We start from the raw sequence: 23,847 nt of genomic DNA, 5'->3' as shown, positions 1-23,847 counted from the left end.
GAAAGCTAAATAAGAGCCGAAACGTTGCTTTGCTTAAAATAAGTTGATCAAAGATCCCAATCTCCGTCCTGTCACTGCAATTTATATCAAATCCTTCTCCTTTTTTTGTTATCTTCCGCGTATATAAACAACGTGGTTTCAGACGCTAAGACGCCGGAGCGTCTCTATGGTAACAGCCTTCAATTACCGGTGATTGGCCAACCCGTGGGAATGTGTCTATTCCCCGAGATATGTGATTGGTCGGTGGGCGGTCTGAGCAGCCTGACAGTCTGCAGCGTTCCGGGTTATTGTCAGTCTCGGCGGTTCGGCAGAAGGGCAGGACCGCGTCCCCGGAGCTGCCTCAAGCAGCTAGCTCTTTATTCAGACGGAGCAGTTTCTATATTTGGTTTAAACGCCAAAGAGAGGCTGGTTGAGTTTCGCCACTGAGGTTGCTCCAAGACCGCACGTGGAAATCTGCGTCTGAATCCGGAGGAAACGCATCCAAGAAAGAGAAACCTGCCGACCCCCTCAGCGAAAGTGACGGACGGAGCAGAGCCTGATCGCCGGGATTTTTATTTATTTATTTTTTTGCATCAGTTTAGGATATTCCAGGCTGCTGCTTTGGCCCTGCCTGGATTTCATTCAGGGTATATCAACACAAAAATTGCCTGAATCATATTCCTAAACATTTACGTTTGCAATCTACATTTTTTAAAAAAAAAATTGTCTATAAGAAGGAGACGGACCCGTGCGTAATAACAGCGCTGGATTTTTGGAATACTGCGTAAAACAGTCCAGTTTTTCATTGTTTGGAAGTATCCTCAAGCGACAGAAAAGAGCGAGTGTTTCTTTTCACTTTGCTTTCAGAGGTTAAGCGCTGAAAAACGAGAAGCGCTTCTCGGTGCGCAATCCTTCCGAGGACGCTTCTGAGAGACTCCGCCGACCTGCGCTCTTAACCTCCACATTCTATCGGCAGCCAAGTCGAGCTGATAAAAGAGAGGGAAAAAAACAGAGGGCGAAGCTTATTAACTTTGCATGCTCAAGGCGAGATTGTGGAATCTTTAATTTTTGCATACCACTGGAAGACGAGGATAAACTTAATCAGCATTGAATCTTTGCAGAGAAGCAGCAGCGGCAGCTGGATTTCTGGGGGGGAAAGCGGAATGAATCCTTTTTAATTTGGCCCAAAGAAGAATGAGGCAGATTGCTTAACGATTGCATGGAGTTCTAGTCTGTAATAAGGAACAATTTATGGTAGGTATATTTAGCTTTTTTTTTCTCCTTGTCTGAATGCTGTTTTTTCCTGCCTAGATAAATTCTTTTAGGATAAAGGATCGCAACACACGGATGTCTCTGATTTAAAGCCTTTGTTTCCATACGTGACCCACAATAAACGCAGCGTTGTTAGAGAGAACCGAATAGCTTTAGGAACTGCTTTGATGTTTTAATATTGGGGCTTTTTCAAGTAAGGGTAGCAATTAAGCGTGTTGTGGAGGGCAGTGCACCGCGGGCACCGGTGGCGCTGGGAAAGAGAGAGAGAGAGATTGCGGCTCAGAGCAAAAGGTGCGAATTTTTCATCTGTCTATACGCCCCCGTGCGTCACTCCTGTACTGTCTGGTGCAATTAGACATTTTTCACTCATATATCATTTCTTACATGTACTGTGTTGGAGGGCTTGTGTCGGGTAGTCATAAAATGCTCAGAGAAACGTGTGTAAAACTTTTTCACTTAATGCTCTGAGGTCTGCAGCGAGACTGTCCGTCCCTGCAGACGCCTCCCTCCTCTGCACGGGCTGCTTATTGTAGGTGCATCTAAAATTCACGCCTTTCCTCGAATATAAATGCGAGTTAATAAAAGTCAGAGTCTGAACTTTGAGCCTCGCCGGGTTGCTGAGGTTGCTTTGCAATATTTAGCCTCATTGCTCACGCTGCGAAGAGACGAGCTTCACATTATGCTGACTGAGCAATGGAAGAAAAGAAAAACAAATCTGCACCAAGTGTGTTTTATCGTTAGACTGTACAAGCATCCTTCCAAATTGATCTTCCTCTGGCTGGCTCCAGTCATGCTCTGTCTCGCAGCCCTGCAGATAGGACCGGCTGACTGAATGTAATATGGAGAGACCCCCTCCTCCTCATCTTCCTCCACCACCAGCAGCAGGGACGGCCGGCGCCCCCACAGTCAGGGCACCTGCCATCAAGTCCTTCCTGGCTGTATTGAATAAAACATCCAGTGATGTATGAGACAGGAGCTGCACCCGGGGGGACAGAACTGCCTCATTTACTTCCTCCACTCCGCGCCTATGACCTGCTGAGCAAATTGTGCTCATATTAGCTCTGTGGCTGCTCCTCACCTAAACAAATAGTCTCCCCAGCATAATGCTTGCCTTAACTCAACATGATGGTTGGACAAAAGCATGGGAGAATGGAATGGCATGGGGGAGTAAGCTTCAATATCTGGGTCACTGAGTTATCTTTTCGGAGTTTGGAGTTGTTCTTTTCTGCCTCTTTGTCTTTTGGCTTACTGCTAGATCATCTTTTGGACCTTCATGTCTCCAAAGCATTCCTCATTTTGTAGCTTTCTTTATTCATTAAAAAGGAGGATGATTGGTACTTTTAAGATGTTAAAACCAGTGGCCCCATCAGAGGGGTATCCGTGGGGAACCGTGTTCACCCCTATAAATTTGCTCCACTCCGACTCTGTTGGCCACCGCATTGCGAGGCAATATATTATGCATAAAACGCTTTCTTCTTTTCTCCCAGGTGTTTTTCATGAGTACTTTCCATTTCATTCCTTTTGGGTTTCATTTGTTTCATATTGACTTTTTAATATGCTGAAAAAGAAGATATCTGCATCAAAAGGTTTGATATCTGAACAGGCACCAGTTTGCATCCTTTGTACTACTTTGACAACCAATCTAATGATTTAAACTGGTTTTCTATATCCTACTTAAAGTTTCTGCTAGTAAATCTGGGTTTTATGACTCCCACTAAATATCAGCTACCAGCATTAGGTCTCTTTGCATTATTTTTGTTTGGTGAGAGGTCATAATCTGTCATATTTCTTAATCAGCTGGTTCAAACAGCAATCATCACTAATAGAAATAGTGATATGACCAAATACATAGTTATTACAAAATATATGTAATAGCTGACCAGTTTTATTATTATCTCTATAATTTGTGAAATTCTGAACTAGAATTAAAAAATAAACAAATACAGCATGGCTGGAGTAAAAGGGTGCATAACGGTTGGTTGACAGGTAGAAAATGGACATATAGACAGAGTGACTGATTTAGCCCAAAAAGGGATAATGACCCAAGGTAAATTCAAAGTAGGTGTAACACAATTTTTAATACAGCAATGTATACAATTCGATAAGATCATGTGTGAGTTTCTATCATTTTTATGAGCAATAAGTTTTATAGTTCATGGAAATAATTACAAAAATAATAGTTCTTGTACATGAATACAAACGGGTTTAATGGTACAAAACTGAACAAGGTGGGGGACAAATGTTAACATTTTCAAATTAAACAGGATAGAAAGTAACAAATAGGTAAACTGACTCACAGCCAAATTTGTATTAGTTTCTTTATTTTGTCCTTGTTGTGACAATGGTTTTGATTTGGGGTGCCACACCAAAAATACGGTTAGAACCAGCGACCTCCGTTTAGAAACCTCCTGGCGCACCTGGTTAAAACTAAAATTATTTTTACTCAGCAATCTAAATTCTGAGAAATACTGCATTCCTTTACTTACTGACAGAACTGAGAATACCTAGATTGCTTATGTAAACTCCAATCTGTTGTACTCATTAAATTTGCCAACAGCTGGAAGGTCGAGATGTATATTTTACGCAATGCATTAACAAAAAGCAATACGCTAAGAGAAGCCTGGCATTTTATCAATTCTAGCAACTCAAATTGCATATCGCTCTGATTGATTGATAGCTTTTGGGCTCCTTACCGTATTCTTTGCTTATTAAAAGTGCCTGCCTGATGGGAATAAGTGAGCTGCTCTCATGAATATCGTTAAAGTTGCTGAAGTTTAATTTCCTGTGCTGTGTATTAATCTTTTTTAATCCCTGCATGGTTTGATTGTCTCAACACCTTCCCAGAGGCAGTAAAACTCATTTTGGCACTTAAGATGACTGAAATAGTGGATGCAGACGTGTGGGGGTGTGCGTGCCTGTGTGTCCGAGAGCCGGAGCGAATGAGGAAAAATGTGTGTTACTCAAGATCTACCTTATGTCCAGTCTTACATGTCTATCTTTGGATGGATTTTGTTTTATTCGTAGAAAATTGTATTTTTTTAGATTGGAAATAATATGTTTGTTCTGTACATGAAAGTAAATAGTTTGCTCTTATGTAAGTTGATTTCATAGACCAGCAGATTGTTTCTTACCTGTAAAATATAAACGCTGCTCAAAAGAACAAACAGGATGTTTCACTCAAAGCAATGTCAACAGTGCCTCATTAGCCACCTGATCAAAGCGTTTCATATCAAAAGTCTACAGCAGTCCTTGTTTTTATCATGCAGCCAAACAAAAAGAGACATGCCCTTTTTTGTGCATTTCAATTTTGCACGATTTGATACCTCTGCACATTAGTACCTGGGATGTGGCAACGGAGCATGAAAAGACAGAGCATAAAACAGAAGCATCACATGCAAGGGACTGCTGAGAAGAAAACATGACTTTCAGAGTATCAGTGTGAATGAACACAAGTGAAAAAGATATTTGGTCTTCAACTTGATCTCAGTATTTTTCATATGATATTAGGTTGTTGCAGGTAATAGTAAATGCTGTTTTTTGCACTATAATGCAAATTGTTTAGCACTAAACTATTGTTCCTCACTGTCTCTTTTTAGCCGTCAGATAAAACTTCTGCTCCTGAACGGGGCAAAGTGGGCATGAATAGAACCAGTTACCTTAGACAAGCAGACAGCTTGGACTGTTGAGGGACATTACATTTACCATCAACACACCTTTTATCAACAATGCTGAATTGTTGATAAAATCCAGCATTATGGTACACAGATGTACCATAAAACTAGGTTACGATCATGGTTACTTGTGTGTGACCGAGTGGCTAAAGCCCAAACTGAATCCAGTTTTCTTTATTTCTCATCACACAATTTAAAGACGTCTTCAGGACTCCTGCTGGAAACTCATGTTGAGTTCAAATTCAGCACAACAGTCTTGGAAAATAACCTTTGGCACTAACATTTAAATATTCATCTCAGATGTTCCTAGATGCTTTCCTGATTGTCAGGAGTGTTGCATAAAACATCTTACAAAATTACTGACACCCCTTGAACTTTTTTCTTATACATTTTTCACCTTACAATCACTAATGTAAATGTATTGTATTGAGATTTCCTCTCAACCATATTTTAATCCAGGATTTTCCTGATTTTAGCTCCAACCATTTGATCAGTTAGCATGGGTCTCTTGGCTGTCCAGACTATCAGTTCAGGTGCAGAGGCATGTCTTGTAAGGTTTGTTGTTCTGCCATACTGATTCCATTTTCAGATGATAAATTGAACAATGCTCTGTCAGATATACTGTTTTATAAACTAACCCTCCTTTAAACTTCTACACAACTTTGTCCCAGACTTTTCTTTGTGTTGCTACTTGCTCTGTAATGCTATGCTACGGTTCAGTTGCGCACAAGAACTATATGATAAAATACCTTTATGTTTGTGACTGTAACAATACCAAATGTTGAAAAGCATAAGAAGTATGACTACTTTTCCTGAAGATCATATGTTATCCATTGTGTGCCCATTGGGAGTCTGATTTCCTGTTGTTTTGACCAATCTCCAGGGATTACCTGACCAATACTCTGCTTGCCTGATCCTCATCAGGGTTATCTGCAGCCAGTTAGTGCATGACAGACAGCAGCACTCCTCCGACCTCCCCTTCCTCCCCTATAAACCTGAATGGAGTCACATCTCACTAGACTCCGAGGTTAATGTATAGCCTTTCACTTGGGAAGGTTAGGGCCCGCTTGTCCATTTTTCTTCCTCGAGGGTGCCCTCGCAGATATGAAATACAGCCAGCAGACGTTTTCTCTTTTTTTGTGGTTAATGAGTACACTGCCATGACTGCCGTGCAGTTTATAGTTTGTTCCATAACTCAGCCTGAAAAGTGAGGCTATGCTTGCTTCTTCCAAAGACTTCTTGGGGGGGAAGAGAGAGAATAAAGCAAATCTGACAAGCTCTCCAACAGCGAATTTGCTCCCCTTAAAAACAATGCCGCTCTTGCCTTCCTCATGGTCACATTGATTTGTTCTGGGTGACAATGCAGGCTGCTGTGAAATCACCCCAGCGCCATTGATCTCAAGGAGAAGAGGAGGAGAGGGAATGAGAGGCTGGCGACAGAGCAACATGGGAAAAAATCCACAGCTTGCCCTCTTCAACCTTAACCAGTAATAAAATGAAGGCCTGGACTGCAATCAGATCAGCCCCTGCTGCACTCCTCCAGCCGCTGCACTGTGGTGTTAGTCTGTGCTTTGATTTGTTTTTTGGAGGCCCGCACATGCTGTTTGATTTGCTATTGTGGCTCGCCATGTTTCATATTATCAGCTGAACTCTTTATTGCTACTGTTTTCCATGCCAGAAGCGAGGCTGTTTTTATCTCACACAGGCCTCTGATTAATCTTCCCCCCTCTATGCTGGCGTACTTTAATCTTGAATGGGAGATATCTGATTCTCCTCGGCTATTGAGGAAGATCAAACTTTAATGGAACAAGGAACTGCACATCATGCTAATCTCCATCTCTCTGCATTTTGGTTGACTGCGCTCCCTTGGGCTTTGTAGCTTTCTGCAGAAGCAGGAAATACATCAGCCAGATAAGATGTTTTCTCTTCATGCTTTGGTAATTTATTCCCTGTCGACAATGGCCACCATTTTACGTCTCTGCTGTCTGATTACCTGGTTGAAGGACGGAAACGGGTAAAAGCAAGGAAAATAATGGACACTTTTGCTCAACGTCTCTCTTAATGAGTTTACTATTTAAAGATGAGCTAGTGATTAAATATTACTGTTTCTTTATCACAGTTACTGTCCATGTGGTGGTTTGAAGATCTCTGAGGTTTTTCCAACATTACCCAGTGCTAGTTTGGTGCTAGAGATTCTTTTGCCTCAGTACTTCATGTTATTTGGTGGCTATACCAGTGTCACCTCAGCACAAACCCCTCTCTCGATCAGACAAGAGAATTGCATTGGTATTGGTCATCAAGTACAAAAAACTAGAATATGTTGAAAACCAGGGTCTGTTTTTTTATCTGCAAGATTTCAAAAATCTTGCCTTTTACAAAAAATCTGCGTTTTACAAAAAATGTAAAAGATATTGACCTTTTAAATTGAACAAAAGTTGGGTCAGAAGTGGAAGAATAGTGGGGTCAATGTGCTGCATAGGTCTGTGCTCTTCCTGTAAAGCACTTTGTATTGCCTTGTTGCTGAAAATGTGCTATATAATTACCTTGCCTTACCTTCCTTATTTCCAGCTTATTCCATAAATGCCACTTCTGACTCATTTTTCTAAACATTGTTGGTCATATGGTGCACTCTATTTGGAATCGGAAATCAGATCTTCCAAGTTTTCTGTCGCAGATCCAATAAGATTAACCCCTGAAGACGAAATTCTGATGGGAAAAGTCGGGGGTTTGCCGAACAGCCCAGAGTATAGCATCCAGTATGGCCTCCACACACATAAAACAAAGAGAACGTTTTATGAATAAGCTATTTATTAATCCTTTGGTTTGTATGTAATTAAACCAGTAAAATACTAAGATCTCTTCCATCACTATTTTGTCAGCATGTCCCTTCAGTATACGGGAATAAAAATACACTGTAATCGCCTCATATTGCCAAAAGCCGTTAGCTTAATTATTAACAAACCCCACTGCTTTTCTCACATGTAAAGTCATACATATTTCCTTGTCCAACTCCAACCTTCGAGTGAAAGCAAGTGCACTGTGATTATTGTTTGGTTTAATTAATAAATGACCAGCTCTGTTTTCAGCTGCTGCTACTGACTGGAGATCAGACGGTCTTAAGTCTGGGGTTTTCACAAACACACCATGTACAAAACAGTGCTTATAAGTAAACATGATGATGGCAGATCATTTGTTTTCAGAAATTCTTACATATATTATGTTTTGCAATCCTTAAGGAAAATTGAATAAAATGGTCGTCAATTTGTACTTTTTCTGCCCATAAGTGCCATAAATGTTTAGATACTCAAGAATTTACAGAACTTGGAGGACGGTGTTACAGGCCCTGAGTTGTTATATCATACAGGCTGAAAAAAACTGAACTTTAAGTTGCACATCAATCAGTCACATGTCAGAGAGAATTGAGACGACAATCAACTGATTTTGGTCAAAAGACAATTTCTCAGTGTAATGTCTAGTTTCTAGTTCCTTGCTGTGTGGTCATCATTGTTTACGCAATAAAAAAACTAAGACTGATCAATAACATTCAACTCTCCTTTGCTTTTGTCAAGTCAGTTTTCCATCTGATTCTGTTTTTTTCTGCTGGTGGATATGGAAAAAACTGTTTAATTAAAATGTGACATATTAGTTTTGGTTTCTTAATACTTCAGCCCTCCTGCGGGTAAATGTACCAACCCTTTCTGTAATTATTGACCAGCTCCATGTTCAGCGGCTCAGGACACAGCTTTCCGCTGCATGGATGCATCAAGGTTTGATGCTATTCATTACACCACCGTCGTTTCAGGAACCATCCTCTGACCACTGCTTTAGTCTAACACTTCCTTCGTATTGCTGAGTAACAGGGCACATTATGCTGACCAGCATCTGGACCGCGACAGGCTCGATGCATTTTGTTGCAAATGGATAACGCTTATGGGGTGTCACACCTCCCGCAGACAGCTTGTGTCTGTGACAAAAAGAGGCTATTACCCAATTGTGTGGCCATTGCTGTAAGGTAATGAAATTTCCACTGACTGGAGAAAACAATGTTGTCTGGTCCGGAGCTGTAATTGCAAAAGCCACCTCGCCATATTTTTATTTTTATTTATTTTTTTGCTCCTCTCCCGATTTCATTGTGAATGTGGGACGATTTAATAAAACTCTGGAGATTTTTATCATTTATTGCCAGGCTTGGCAGCTGCATGAGGGAAAGTAAGGCAAGGCATGCACAGATAAAACTCATTCTTTTTATGAATTTTAACCATGCTGGAGACCATTTACAACAGAGCGGGCATGTGACCCATAGGGATATATTCATGTGTATGCATAAGGTTCAAGCAGGTCGGATATATTGTTAATATAAAAGCACCATTTTCTCTTTCTAAATGGAAGAGTATTCTGGAATTTCCGTCATTTTCTCCCGTGTTATTGTTTGTATCGGGATAGGGTTGAAAATCCATGGGATATTAGGCCTCCGGGGCAAGGAGCTTCAGTGTGCCTGTTTCCACTCTCACACAAAAACATAGAAATGTTGACATGAGGACATGTATGGACACACGCACGCGCACGCACACACACACTCCTAGCCCTGTTTTATTACCTCCTGCCTGCTGCTGGAATTGCTTTCCTCCCTCGAGTGAGCCAAGCAAAGCCGGCTTTATTGTGTTAACCTATTTGTGTGTCAAGAGCGATTGCAGCGTTCTTTATCTCTGTTTGTATTCGGACGGGGAGACGGCTGAAGGGAGCGAGGAAGAGGGAGAGAGAGAGTGGCAGAGTGAAGAAGGGAGGAGGCGGCGGTGGGGGTTTACAGAAGCCAGGCGAGCCGCTGGAGTTTAGACGGATGGCCGGTCACCTCGCTCCACTATGGAGGATAATGACTGGTTGCTTAGCAATGACCCACCCCCACCCACTTCCAGACTTCCATCCACAGCAATCATCTTTTCTTTTTCCTGTAAAAGATTTCATAAATAATTATAACACAGTGTCTTGTTTTTTATAGCAGGGATTGATGAGAGTTTGAGCCAGAGGTGGCACTTATCAACTCACTTTACTGACTTATGCTAGCGGCAGATTGATGCTTGGGTGTTTATATCTGCTCTGTTAGTGGAGTTTGACCAGGATTATGACCAGGCCAAAGCTCTATTTCCAGTCAGATAGCTGCAGCACTACAACCTTTGACCTATGTAACGCTGCAGCGGCAGCACTGCACTCAAACAGATGCACGAGCAAACATTCGGAGTCACATATCCATGATTTTTTGATGGCCAACCAGAGGCCTGTGAGCGCAGCTTCTTTCGAGCTCTTAGGTTTATTAACATTTTTATTGAGTTGAACAAATTGCTGACCTTTTGTGGCATAATGAATAGGCTGGCTCACTTAGGACACATTTGAGTTTTGGCACGAGTGACTGGCATCTCTCCAGGTTCTTAGACTCATGATTTGTTTATTCAGCAGGTGAAAGTGTTTAATGCTATGGAGTGTTTTTAAGCATTTCACCTGCTTTTCAGCTTTTCTCTGCTTTTTTATTCCAACTGGCGATTATCTTGCCTGTAATCTACGTATACTGGAGTTTTGCCGTTGTCTATTGCATTACTGCATCTTTATTTTGGATTAGTTTGTTTTAAAGAGAGAAAATATCTAAGCATGACAAAGATTTAAACATCAGTTGTCACTGATGTTGCCAGTCAAATAATTTTCCAAATCTTTCTTTTACACAATAATTAAAGTACTTGTTAAATTGCATTTCATGAAATATAACACAATTTTACTAAAAAGTCACAGCAGCTACCGCTAATAGCTTCCTCACCTCTTGCAGAAATATGCCGCATAACACTCAGTTTGCTGAAAAGCTAAGCAGATATTTACCTCAATATTAGTTGCTTAAAATGACTCAAACTGAAAATGTTTCTGTCTTGAGAATAAAATTCGGCATTAGAGGAAATTAAAGGCTTACTCTTACCGAGAAATGTTAATTTGGTCAATGTTTTCACATCTCTGTTACTCTGCACAGTTTGTTACCTGAACAGCTGATTGTAAGTCCAACTGTGAGTCCTGGGAAAAGACAAGAGCCATCAAGAAATCCAAACCTTTACTTCAGCTAAATTACCTTCAAAATAGGATCTCTCATCAGACTATTTGTCAAAGCATAACATTCTGGAAGTGTTTCATTTGTGTTGCATACGTTGTTTAACAGATTTGCTCTGCGCCCACATCGCTGTGGAGCTACGTCCAACTTGATGGAGCCGGCGCTGAGCTGTGGTCAAAGCTGAAATTTGCTGAACTTTGACCACAGTGCACAACTGAGCAGAAAGCAAGCAGTCAATGTGGAAGCAGAGATTTGTTGCAAGCACACTGCTCACTGTGTTACAATATCTCTTATCACACACTTCTCTCTGTTGCTGATTCTCTTCATTTCTGTGTCACTTGCAGGTTTACGTCTGTTGGTGTTTCTTTTTTTTCTTTTACCACAAGATAAACGTATTATTTTAGCTGATAGGACTGCAGCTTTGCATTTTTAAAATAACCAGGATCTGCTTGCTGTTTTGTTTCTGTACTCTGCTGTGGATGAACGAGTTTCAGAGCTCATCACTGCCACTACCAAAGCAGGGATCACCTCTAACGCCTGTGGCGAGCTTAACGATTGCCAGTTCTGGTCTGAAAACCATATTAACCTTTGCTTCAAATATTACAATGTGACAACCTTCTTCTGCAGTTAGGATAACGATTACTGACAATAATTTCACAGAAAAAAACAATCCAAGCTATCCCTTTAGAGAACATCAGCCGTGTCTGATTTTTGCCCATCTGTGCTCTCTCTCCATATCCTGTTCAGTGCCATCTTCCCTCATCCCGAATCATGCACCATTGGTAAAATTGACAGCTTTGCACGTCCTGGGAACTTCAGACGGATAAAATAAACATGCACACACACACGCGCACACAGACTTCTGTGGCATGCTTCTGTGGCTGCGTCTATAAGAACAGCTGTCCAGCTGTCACGGCAGCCAACTAGTCAGCCACTCTCCAAGGCAACATCTGTAGAGACTGAACGCACAAGGGCAGCCTGCCGTTCTCTGCTCATCCCCAAAGACCGAAGAAGTATGTCAGACCTTTTGGCTGCACATTACCACTGACCACATCAACCGTATCGCTGGCTTTTGATTGAGAGTTATCTGCTCCTGTGCCACCTTAATAAGCTCTGCGGGGCCTCGAACTGCCACTCACGTTGTCACAGTCGTTCTTAAAGACAAAACATTTGACTGTGTGTGGGGGGGGAAGACAAAGAACGCAACCCATTATCGTATCCATTAATAGTCATCTGCCTCTGCATGGATGTGTGTGCACGTGTGTGTAAACAAAGTCCCAGCGAGCAAGGTGCAATGGCCTGGAACTGACGAGAACCTACTGGGAGAGTCTCTCCTTATTGCAGCCCACCCCTCTCCGCTCCTCCCTCCCCACCATCCTTCCCCCTCCTGGCAGTGGAGTGATGCTGAGGCAGGCGGCGGAGGGGCACGGAGCCATGTGAGTGGGGAGATGAGCAGAGCTGCGGCCCCCTCTGTCAGCCACAAACCAGGATCAGGCAGATCACATGGGACTCTCTCCTGGGGAAAAACAAAGGGAACAGGGGTGGGAGGGGAAGAAGCAGCAGCTGTTTAGTGTTTTTCTCTTACTTCCTCAGCAGCTCACTTGTGTTTTTCCCCGCTCTGTCATCTTCTCGGCGGCTGTCATTACTTTCCGTCATGCATTTTTTAAAGATACTTTTGCTGGCAGTTTTTGGCTTCATTTGATAGCAGCAGAGATATTAGACAGATGTGAGGGGACAGAGAGAGGAGAATGACAAGTAACAGAGTTCTGATAGTTGTTTAACTGAGAAATATTTTCTGCAAACACGGGGGAGATTAAAGTTTGCCCGCTGAATATGTTACAATCATTCCTAAGCATCTTTATGGATGGAACCATTAAAGCAATTGATAACTGGTTGCCTCTCAGACACAACAACAGCTGCATATTCATTCAGACTGCGGGTGAAATGTGATGGATCATGTTTATTGGAGCTGAGAAAATGGTTTGGTGTCTTCATTTAAGTATCTTAAACTTGTATTTTTGTCAGTTTTTTTGTTATATATTCATGATGCCAGTTGTAAACAGGGATTGAAAGGAACACCCAGAACAAGACGAGATGACAGCCAACATTTAATAAAACGAGATTTCAGAAATGTTGCTTGAAAACTATTATGCAAAAAGAGAAATGAAAAAACATAGTTCCTGAGATGCCCTGTTACTTTGATAGTTCATCACCTTACCAAAATTGAAGCTGCTGTTGTGTAGTCGTTTGCTGGTTTATTGAACAGTGGTCTAAATGTGAGGAAACAAAGTACATTTTGTGGAACGTCAAGACCCTTTGAAAGTTTATTGTTTGCTTTTCGCTTTTGATGCGCTGCAGCACTAAATGTTTTTTTGTGAGATCAAGAGTGTGGTATTACATTTTCAGCTGTACCAAGATGGGGTATTTTACTTTATTTTATCATGCAACCATAGGTTTTGCTGACAATATCACGTATAGCTACTAGCATATGAAGAAGAGTTTCCTTTTCTACCTCATTGCCAAAGATACTTTTGCTCAAACAACTGAGATGTGATGGAAGCTTCTTTACCTCTTATGCAACCAAGACTTTCTTTAGTCCTCTCTATCAACTCAAAACAACAATTCAAGAATCACTTCCTTTCTTACTTCAGAATAAGTCTCAGACATGGATAGACACTCAACAGAATTGTGAGTTTAAATCCCACAATCCCACATTGGGGCCTAATAACGATAACCTACACTTACTCACCTGCTAACTGCAGCCAGATAGTGCTTTGGGTAGAAATATGGATATTTAATACACCCCTTGTGATTACACATTCTGTCATGATGGAGAGGAAATGCCTTCAAACCCAAATTCCATCTGGCTGTGGTGAAATCTCTGCACAAAGTCATTTTAAATGGTCCCCGTCCAGTTTTTGACAGCAAAATCGCCTGCTCATGACTTATCGTTTTATCATTTAAATTTCCCCCATTGACGCTTGCCGCCATGATTGACGGCAGGGCTGGAAAGCAGCAGCTACCTCAATTGAGCCGCGGCAGGCAGTTGGTAACCGGGACAATGGTCTCTCCTCTTTGCCTTGTTTTCACATGTTTTCTGCTGTCACAGAAACCTCACTGATTGCTTCTTTGCCAAGACAGCATCCTATTAATCTTTTAAATAAGGGCTGCCGCCCAGCAGCATTGTTTGCTTAGAACCAAGGACCTTGTGAGACTACGCTGAAAGGGGGAAAAGAAAGGAAAAAAGAAACAGCCAGGGTTGAATCAGGTCTCACTGTGGAAGGGAACGGCTTCTTAAAACCAACAATATTAGGAATTTATTAGCTGCTGTGTTATTGAGGTCTTAATATTGCCAGGACTCTCTTGCCCCTCCTGATAGCTGTGTGGGCTCTGTTGTCCTCTGCCGCTCTCAGCTTTGACTCTCCAGGTGTATTTTGTGCTTTTACCAGTACTGTGGCACTCTGAATAAAAGCTTCTGTGTTTTTGGCCCTTTTCTTTTTTGTGTGTGCTTATTGATCTCTTCTAAGCATGGTTGGAATGGGCTTTATTTTCTTCAATTCTGGCCTCAAATAGCATAACAGCAGCATATTCTGAAATGGCAAGCCATTGATGTATTTTGATGTGACCTATAGAAGGTAGAATAAGCTTTTGTGCTTTGTGCTTAGCTGACAGTTTGTTTAGAGAGAAATAATGCTGTCTTTGACAAGTTTTCTTTTTTCAGCCATTCCACCTTGAAAAGCCATACTCCACTCTGATTTTATCAACCCTGCTTTTGTGTTTAATTATGTGTTATTTGTGGTAGGAAGTCTTTTTGTGAGACTTTCTTGTCAAGTGGTTGTAAATGGAGAGTAGCTGCAGGGTTTCTGACACCCTCCGCTCGGTAATGAGTGCCTTCCTGTGCAAAATAGCCCCATAAACCAAATCTCTCTGGGATGAGGAACATGTGGCAGGAGTATTTGGCATCTCGCTCACAGGAATGTTTATGGCAGACGAGAAACGCTGGGATCACCGAATACCACCCTCAAGTCTTTTTGTCTCCACTCCGGTCATGGAAACCCAGTGAGGCAGGGCAAACTAGATGACTAATAGACTCCCAGGTCAGAGCCACATGATAGCAGCAGTGCTGGTCAATGGAAATGGATATACTTTCCCCCAGAGCGAGGTGCGACTGCTTTGCGATCATCTGTGCGGTCATGGCCTGGTGCACGTCCTCACACATGAATGGCTGAGCGCATAGCTATTCATAGATATGTGGTCCGGAGCTGCTTTTTCATTTTGAGAAGAAACACAAAAATCAATTAGCAAGTAAGAAAATCAGACCAATCTAATGTCATAGTAATGCAGACTTTAGGGGCATTATTGAGCTGCCCAAGGAAACGGTAGGCTGTTAATTCTGTGCCTTTATGGGGGTGTAACAAGACCTCTTTTGTGCTATGTTAGAAGTATGTTTCACATCAAATTAAAGTCTGTCTCACTGAGCGCTATCCAGGAAGGGAGTTCGTCTGGGGAAGTAAGTGTAAGATGTTGTCATGACTATCTCTTTTACGATTATCATTATAGTTATTATGCTGGGTTCCTGCAGGGCCCTAAGAAGTTATTGAAATTTGAAAATTTGACAATGAAGTTGACTGAACTTAAACATAAAATAGTCAAACAGACCAAGGCTGAACAGGACGATTCTACAGGACAATTATTCACTCAGGAGAAAATATTTTAAAATAGGGTTATAATTTAACTTTATTCTACTTGTGAAAATGTAAAAATATGGGGATTTTCAATTGATCTATGGGATTTGATTCACCTTACTACTATACTTCCATCCATACATCCATCTATCGTCTACCTGCTTATCTGTGCAGGGTTGCAGGGCGCTCTGGTGCTCGTCTGCAGCAGTCATTAGGCGAGAGGTGTGGTACAACCTGCGCAGGTCTCAAGTCCATCACTGCAACACACAAACACACAGTTCAAAGCAACCATGCACACAAACACTCATACGTAGGGGCAGTTAACCAATACACCTGTGCATCGTGTTTTACAACGTGACAAGCATAAAAACGCACAGTTCATGAACCAGTCACACCTGCACTGGAGTAGACTGATTAGGTTTTCTAAGAAGGTAGTCATGGTTTGGGACTTCTCACTGAAGCCACAAACCAGATCAAGGACATTTTTACGTCATATTTTTATTATTTAGTGACTGATGCAGCTCTTTGTTTCTGTTTGTCCCACCTTTTGGACTCAGAACTCACAGGCTGAGAAAAACTGGTCTAGAACACTGTGAAACTCTTACTGGTAAGAAAACTGGGGGAAAAATGGGATTTGTAGTTTTCCAGAAAATGTTGCTACAACTTGAGCTGGATGTATAGTTACATTATTACATCTCCAAGTTTGACTAGTTTTAAATACTCTGTATGATTAAATAATAGGCATCTGTCTCTCAAATCTTATTGCAATTTTCTAATAAATAGTTCAGCATGTTACGTTTTTTTTTTTTTTGCGTTCTGCAGCTTGAAATGTGCGCCTAACTGTGAGACTGTCAGATGTGTGTGCACAGGGGCATCTTTTTATGCTTGTTTGCAGGTTAAATACAAACATTGCTGTCCCAGATTCACTCCCTCCCCCCCTCCAGCCTCCTTCCTCCACATAATCTCAATCCTCGGCAACCAGCCGGAGCGCCTCACATGCAGCCACCAACCTCCTCCCCTGCGTCCAGCATCCGAAAGAAAACATTTCTCTCAGTTCCTCTGCTTTTCAAAGTGCTCACATAGCTTGACTTTCTTTCAAAGCAGTAACCCCCCAGCGCCACCTCCTGCCTGACCCCCTCCTCCTGGAGACAGCACTCTTGACCTGCTGCCCCATTGTTTCCAGCGGGGATGGATGGGGAGCCGCCTCTGCCGGCGCGATCCTTCACTCAATAGCCGCTCCATCTGTTGACTGCGTGACTCTGGGTTAGAAGCGGGGATTTTGCTCCGTCTGTGCGGGGTGTGAAAGGAGTTATCTCAGGGGGCTTCCTGAATGAGGCTTTAAAGCTGCAATAGAGGGGTGTTGTGATGCCTCACACACACTCACAACCCACCCTCCGCCCATCATCGGTCCAACACAGCCGGCTGGGTGTGCGCAGGATGAGAGGCCTCTATTGTGCTTGTTCACAGGCCCCCGGGCAACAGGGTCACCTTGTCCCCAAACAAACGCTGCCCTCACTGGAATTGTTGGCACTGCATGTCTGTGTTAGCATGTGTGTGTCTGTGTGTGTGCTTGCATGTTGAAGAGGGGGAGTAGTATTTGAGTGTAAGAATGCAGCATCAAAATGAGGGCAGAGGCCTTGCCTGTGAGGAACATTTATCTAACATCTCAGCTTTTCACATCACCACCCATTCAGCGCAGCCGGTCTATGACAGGGGTTCAAAGGACGTCACAGGAACAGCCAGGGCGGTTTTACAGGTCAAGCTGCTTTCACTGAACATTTTGGACCTAAAAAAAAACCAAACAATGTCTACTCTGTATCTATTGTAGAGACAGCACTGAGAGCAAACAACAGTTTTTATTTCCTCTTGTGGATTTGAGTTTCTGTCTGGTGAAACATTGAAGTGCTGCTTTCAGCTCCTGATGCTGGTCTGCTCTGCGGTTTGTGCTTTTCAACGGTGTTTGAAGGGAACAAAAATGAAATCTGTGGGTGTTTAGACATCTGCTTCACCTCAAATAAGGGTGAAATTGCAGAATGCAATGCATTTCTAGCTGAGGCCCTATGTATATGTACTTTATATACATATACATGTACTTTTTCTGAGTTTTCTTCAGCATTTTGCGGTAACTGAAAACAAACATTAATCCTCCCTTTCAGATTTTGTTTTAAAACACATTTGTTTCTTTAGAAGTTTTTGAAAATATTAATCATAGCTTTTCAAACTTGTCAAAAATGGGCAACTTTGAAAGGATCTAGTGCTCTGTTCGCTTCGTCTTTTCTGAGAATTAACTTGCTCAGAACTTGCTCAATTAAATTTGAGCAAGTTCTAGCTGCGACCTGGAAAACAATAAAGATGTAACTGTTGCATTACTAACTACTATTGGGAATACAATACAAGCTGATGACAATTTTTAATACAATGAATCCGGATACTTAAGGAACATATTCTAGGGACATTGTACAATAGTATATGATCCAACTCTAAGAGGATTCACAGTTCATGGACTGTTTAAAATGAAGTCAAGGAACTCTATGATATCATAAATAATATTCTGTAAAGAGAAACTCGAGTCTCTCAAAATGTATATCAACAGGTCAAGCTTTACAACGTCGGACATCAGAAATTTCTCAACAGATGTCCTCAACATGCCTTCACCATGGTTCATATTAAAGGAACAGAATCTGTCTCCTCTCGTCTCTTCCTTAAACTGGGAAGACAAAAAAGTGAGCAGAAGACAGAGAAACCTTTTCGGTCACAGAGCCCCCTCAGCAGATGAGACAGATTTGAAGGAGGCGGGGGTTTGTTGAGAGGAAAGCGCGGTGGTTGAAAACTGCAGTGACAGCAGAATGAATAAATTGAAAAATTCTCTCATTGTAAATTGTCTATCGCTCGTGACAAACGATCTGATAGGCGAGCGGCCTGGGTTCCCGACGCATCCGTCCCAATAGAGCTGTGAATAACTGGTCTATCTCCACACTGCTTAGCACTGGCCCCGCGCTTAATAATTCATACAGTGTGAAATATTTTCCCCGGTACAGATATGCCAAAGAGCTGCCGGCAGCAGGCGGGGGCGGAGAGAAAGGTGTCCCTGTGGTGCTAATTTGGGGGATGGAGGGGGGGTGATGTGCATAGATTTCTAAGGGGCCTCTAGTTGAAAAGAAGATGCCAGAGAGACATTTATTCTGCTCTATACTCTGTTATTAGAAGGAGCTGGGATGGAGATGCAGGAAGTGAGATAGAGGCATTTAAAGGGATTGTTTCGGGATTTTTTAAAGTCAAGATGCAGTAAACGGTTATGGACAATCAATATCTTACCTGCAGTACATCAGTCTTACCATTTTCATTAGGTATAAATCCAGAGTAGTTGATCCAAGAGGCTGAAGCTAACAGTTGTAAACGCGAATGTTTCATACATCTGTAAATCATCAGCGTTGGGTGGTCATTTATACAAAAGCCAATAATGTTTTTACACAATACATGCAGGTTGGAGGCTCTGTGCACCAACAATAATCTTCCTGTGTGAAACTGAGAAGAGATTCTAGTCAAAGTAACTAACTTAAACTCTAGAAAGCTAATATTTATGGTGGGTTATACTATGAGTGATGGCGTGACCCATATTATCTTCCTGTTTGAAACACAAATGTTAAATGGAACAATGAATACATTTTGGGTCAGAGTAACTACCTCAGGCCTCAGCCACATGACTAGATGTATTTTTAAGCAGATATATTTTCCTTTCCTTTTTAGTTTTGGGGGGAAAAAAGTGTCCACATGGTCTGTTTAATGCCACTAACAGAAAAACAGAAAAAGCTATAACCCTCCACCAGCATATAGCAACGCAATCAACATTAATTACCGTACTTATGAATTAATAATAAGATCATCATGGCTGTGGCTAAGCTCTTTGTTAATAACCGTGTGCTCAGTCATTTTAACATATTCCATTTATGTTTGATTTAACTGAGGACAAATGGAAACAGATGTGTAATAATACACTAAAAACAACTTAGCTGCTGTTGCAGATTCTCCAACAGAAAGTCACAGTGGACATGTGAAAAGTAAACCAGTATTTTATCGCCATATATATTTATGACACATTTGATACTGTGAACAGAGTTCTCAAAAATGTCCACTTTAAAAAAGGTTCTTAAAAGCCTTTTTTTATCACTACAGACAGTTTGCTTGTAGATAGAAGGTCCCTATAGAATTGCAAATCTCCATTTTGCATAACATCTGTGTTTGTGTGACCCTGATTTAATGCATAACGATGGCAAAAATAGTTTAACTGAACAGTGTTACATATTTTTACACAGCCTTACCTTTGTATTAGATAGGTAGTTCTACCAGAAATTATTTTACATGTTCTTAGAAAGTGTTTCACATGGGAAGGTCATTAGCAGCGCACTGCCTCCAGCCTTCATTATGCCCAGAGCAAATGCAATAATGATTCAAAGGTTCATTAAATAGCTGTAACAATAATCTCTATGGGGCTTTTGAGATTGGAGTTGCTTTAAGATGGTAAAACTTGACTCTTTTCACAGTTACTGTTAAATTTGTGTCTGGGATCAAGTGATCTGGAATCTTACTGAATGCAATTGCTAAGAAATGCTTTTACTGCAGGTAAGATATTAACCACTTATAACCTTTTAACGGAAACTCATTCTGAACTACCCCTTTAGTCAAGGCTCATCTGCCAGAAAGGAGAACAATTATTCAGTCAGGCTGAACTCTCCTATCATCACAGACTGTTGGAATTACAGGAGCTGTAAGTAGTTTTTGCTGTTTGCCCTGGTGAACATTTTGGTCGGTCAGCAGGTTGTCCGTGGACACCTGCTTCAATTCCTTTCCCGTTTTTCCCATTAGATGGCTCCTCCTGTCTCAGACTCCCGAGTTCTGCAGCCAAAAAGCAACCGTCCCTGACCTTTTTGTCCGCTTTCATTCAAAGCCCACAGCAGCAGCAGGAGCTATAAAGCCACCCTCTTGTGTGCGTGAACGGGCGTGAGCAGATGTGTGCTCGAATGTGACAGTGTCATATTGCCGTGTGTGGTTTTGTGTGACTCGTTCTGCAGCTCAGTCCTGTACAAACTGGGTTTTTATGGTGCGCATTCAGGCCCTGATACCAATTATGCAAACTATTAAAAATTTAAGGAGGACAGTCTTTTATAATTTAATCCTAAAGTAATAGATTCTATTAAAAATGTATGAGCGGAGCTTTATAGATGGAGCTAGAATTAGTGTCTATCAAAGACTCCAGTCAAGGATGCAGGGGGAATGGGCAGCAGGAGTGGCGGTATTGCCTCATTATTCAAATAGGATATGATTACCATAGAGCAGGAGTCCCTCCATGCTGAGGCAAAGGCTCTCTGGCCACTGTGATCATGAACAGACTAAGATCTCCTCTTTATGGGTAAGACAAAACCATATTCTGATTCCTCTTATGACTTTCACATAGTGACAAGCGATTTGTTGTGGTTTAAAGCAGTTTGTCGCTGAAATGCTCTCTGTCGTCTCGGGTTTCTTCTGCCTGTTGTTTCACTTGAGATTGTTTCTTGTCCCTACTGAAAGCATGTAGAAGGTGTTCAAGCATGAAAACAGGAAACCTGCAGTGTTGTAACTTAATGGCTTATGCTGCAAGCGAAAGGCAGGCTCTTTTCCTTTTTTCTTTTTACCGGCCTCACTGCTCCCTGGTTTACCCCACCAAACTTCCTGAACAGGTCTGACTTTCCACTTTATGTGTTCTGGGGTTTCTTTTTTTTTTTTCTTTTATTAAAAGCTGCCTTCTTTGCTCTGCTTTACTTCTCCAGAGCTCAACTGTTTTTCCTGCATCACTGCTTTCAAGGAGCACAGATTGCTGAATTAGTTCTTTGTTGTGTGATTTGCTTCAGTTATTACAGGTAGAGAGCTGCCCTGATCCAGATACCCTAACTGGTTCTGGAAAAAGCTCTGCGGTTATTAATGTGGTGCGGGAAGTGGATTTAAAAAGCCAATAAAAATTGGAATCCTCATGAAGCTTATATGGATCTCAAGTTCTGCCTCAGAGGTAAATTCCTCGCCTTTTTGATGTAATGGTTGCCTGTTTATGGAATAAATCCAAGGAGCTTAATCGATCATCTCCGTGGAAAGGTCAAGTGGAGAAGCTCTGGTGTTTGAAGTGCTTATCCCGTGGAGGAGTGCCAGAAATGTGACACCTCCCTATGAGTGGGTGGTGGCAGGCAGATTAGTGACGGACAGGGTGGCCCAGGGGGATGATTTAGGGAGATTCAGCTCTAAATACTCTGTGTGTATCAGGGAGGGAGAAACTGAAAGCTGCCTGCTCCCAATCCGCATTTTCAACTGAAAAGGATATTAGTAGATTAGAATGAAAATTTGCAGACAAAAAAGGTTGAAAAGTGGAAAACAGATGGGTCAAAGTTACTGAAACAAACAAAAAAGTCCATAAAGGGACAGATTGGGATTTTTGGAGGATGCTTTTGTTAAATGTAGAGATGCACAGATCAATCGATTTCCATTTTTCTTTGAGGTCTGATCTGTTTGTTCTTATTTTATTTTGGTAAGTAGTGTAGCACATGAACGAGAAAACGTGCTACAGGTTCTTTACTGAATCAATGTATGTCCTTAACCTTTATTATATGTTTTTTTTAATTAAATTCAAAAGTGCATCGAAGCACATGCTGTTTATTGTTATATGTAAACCAAAAAATTATATTATATTCTTTTATATTTGATGCATTTAAGGAATTTTTGAGAAAAATATGTTTCTCTGTTTAACTTCCAATCATCGATCAATGAATGATTGAAAATGAAATAAGCTGTTTCAGATCTTTAACCAATTGACTGATGTATCACTGATTAAAAGATTTTAATTGATAACTCATACTTGCAGTAGATAATGCCCTTCCTATCTTTATTTAGTATAAATCTAGATAAGCTGGTTCAGCAAATACTATTTTATGAACCTTTAAACTTTTGCCATGTTTGGATTAGGAGATTATTTACAGTGCAGATGTTAATTATTTACACAGGAAATTGAGGATTGGGGGTGGTGCACCACCAAACATTTTCCTATGTGAAACAAGTAATGAAAAAGGAACAAGTTAATGCTTTCTTGTCACGGTAGCAAAGTAACAGAAGAATAAGACAACGTAAAAAGTGTCTAAAATAGCATTCACTTAAACTTTGACGATCTACGTATAGATTATATCAACGTTACTCTGCTTTATTAAATGCTTTACATGTTTCTTTCTCCTTACATGTTTCATGCAGGTAGATCATTTTGTGTGCCTGCTGCCTCTTAGTTCCCATGTAACTAATCATCACCAAGTACCACCAAAATATATCTTATCAGTTGCCAAGTAGGTCTGGACAATATATACAAAATTTGTCATCATAACCATTTGAGCAAAATCAACATCACAAAGAACTTTTTGGACTTCAATAAATACTGGATAGCAAGCGATTAAAGTTTACAATTTTTCTTTGATCGTTTCTGACTGGTGATTGGTTCTACTGGTTTTGACCAGTAAGTCTAGATTTACTGGCCAAAGCAGAGATACCATATTGTCATTGCAACATGTAGCAACATTATACCATGTTTTCCCTAATAACAAGGGTTATCTGCAAACGTTAACATATTAACTGCTTGTAACCTTTTAGCATAACTTCTCTTCTCTTCAAAAAGCCTGAACTATCCCTTTAAAGTTGCTTGAGATTACGAGTTGGTCTCATCCCTCTGCAGTCAAATCTAATCTGGGTAGGGTGGCTGTGGGCAGCATGTGTGCTCAGAGTTGAAAAAGGGCTTTCTCTGCCTAATCCTCTATCCAGGGATCACTCAGTAGGGTGAAGACAATTACCAGCCTGCTTTCTCATGCTAATGAAATCTCTAACTAGATCTTACAGAAAGAGGAAAAAATAGATGGAGAAGGAAGAGAGGCTGGGACAAAGGCGCGGAAAGATGACCCGACTAAAATGGGTTTTTAGATTACCATTTAATTATTGATAGTCAGCCAATTGTAGGGGCCTGAGCTCGGGATTAGGGAAGCATTTTCTAGCAAAGGGACAGATTATGAAGTTATTTTGGTGTGTGTACTAAGGGTCATAAATTTGCTGAGACAAGACTTATGTCACCAACATATCAGCGGCTAAACTAACCCGCCTTTCA

The 23,847-nt window shown here is 41.3% G+C and overlaps 1 protein-coding gene across 1 annotated transcript in view; it reads left to right on the top strand.

Moving 5' to 3' along the window:
* Positions 1-312: 312 nt before the first annotated feature.
* The window catches only part of fam222a (family with sequence similarity 222 member A), a 65,307-nt gene continuing 41,772 nt past the window's right edge, over positions 313-23,847 (top strand). The window contains exon 1 of the mRNA XM_005804030.2: positions 313-1,233. The gene's annotated coding sequence lies outside the window, so the exon portion shown is untranslated. The remainder of the gene's footprint in view (positions 1,234-23,847) is intronic.

The sequence above is a fragment of the Xiphophorus maculatus genome, chromosome 12, assembly GCF_002775205.1.
Source record: "Xiphophorus maculatus strain JP 163 A chromosome 12, X_maculatus-5.0-male, whole genome shotgun sequence".
Classification (NCBI taxonomy): domain Eukaryota; kingdom Metazoa; phylum Chordata; class Actinopteri; order Cyprinodontiformes; family Poeciliidae; genus Xiphophorus; species Xiphophorus maculatus.
This window is presented reverse-complemented; position numbering and strand designations above follow the sequence as displayed.